At 37.8% G+C, this 1,485-nt stretch overlaps 1 pseudogene; it reads right to left on the bottom strand.

The window, feature by feature from the left end:
- Positions 1-890: 890 nt before the first annotated feature.
- On the bottom strand, positions 891-947 carry LOC127683859 (uncharacterized; annotated as a pseudogene).
- Positions 948-1,485: the final 538 nt, after the last annotated feature.

Raw genomic sequence — 1,485 nt, forward strand, 5'->3', positions numbered from 1 at the left:
GTAAAATGGGCCAAACAGTCATCCCCAAATAAAAGCATACAAATAGTAGGAGACATAAAAAAAAAATGCTTTATTTTATCAGTTACCAAGGAAACACAAGCTAAATCTCCTTAAGGCAACCTTTTAATATAAGGGATTGTTGTGGGGTATAGCTGTAGTAAAAAAAGGTGCAGTACAAAAAGCCATAGGTTGGATTCTAAGACATGGTGGTACCATGGGCCTGTAATCACAGCATGATGCAGGCAGAAGGATCAGAAGTTCACCTCCGACTTGTCTATTGTGAGTACTAGGTCAAACTGACATACATGAGACTTTGTCTCAAAACAGCAACATTTAAATAAGTAAATAAACAAATAAGACTGAGGGATGTGTAAATTCAGATTTGTAAAAACTGGCCACTCTTGTGACGTGTTGATGAGCATGGTGATAAGCCAATAACAACTGCAGTCAGTAACATATAGCTTCTTGTTTTGGATTTTATATATAAACACTCACTTCCCTGCAAACCAAGACGCCTTATTACTTCTTTCATATCACTGTATCTTTTTCTGGGTTTTCTGCTCTCACTGAACCAGCAAGGGATTCCAGGACAAAGTTAGAAAGTAAAGTGGGAAGGGTCTTACCTGTCTTATTCTTAGCAGAAAAGTTCCACACTGCCAGTGACTAGCCTCCGCTTAGAGAGAAGTTCCTGAGGAGTATTTGGGAGTAGTGAAATCATTCAGTCTGTCATGGGTACAGGCTGTCAGTTCTCTCTAATCTACTAGAGATGGTTCCTGCACAGCTCTCTGGTAGAGAAAGTTTTCTTTTGCCACAAAAAAAATTTGAAAGCTCTCTGAATTTCTCATTGGGTTTTCTGACCAAAGTCAAAAAACCTCCTAGAAAAAAAATTCTTAGGTTTTCTAACCAAAATCAGAGAACCCACCAGACAAATTCTAAAAGGAAAACTGTAGTAGCTCTCTGCTAGCTCATCTCTTACAAAAAAAGGATATTGATAGCACAGACGTTTAATTACTTATCAACTAAATCATTTACCTAGTTTCCCTTATGATTACCCCCATGAATCAGCATTTTATGATCTTAGTCCCTTGATTCTTAGAAAAAGACAGCCAATACAAAATTTTTAACATAGCAAATGAATTCAGAGATCTGCCTGCCTTTGTAAATACAGACAATAAGCTAGTTGGGTGAGATCTTGCTCTATGATCACCATCCCCACCATACCTAGGCCTAAACTAGCTCAGTCTCAGGCTGACCTTTAACTGAGAAATTGGTCTGCCTTTGTAAGCACAAAACAACAAACTTAGCTGAAAGAGATCTGGCCTTGCAATTACCACCCCTAAATCTCTTTATCTCCTTGCTTAGTATATCTTCCTTTGAGCAGCTTCCTCTGTTTTTTAGGTTCATGTAGCTCCTCATATGATTCATATTGCATCCTTATATTTTGTATAGTTGAGAAGTTATGCATTCATGAATTCATGTTTTCAG

The sequence above is a fragment of the Apodemus sylvaticus genome, chromosome 4 (assembly GCF_947179515.1).
Source record: "Apodemus sylvaticus chromosome 4, mApoSyl1.1, whole genome shotgun sequence".
Taxonomy (NCBI): Eukaryota; Metazoa; Chordata; class Mammalia; order Rodentia; family Muridae; genus Apodemus; species Apodemus sylvaticus.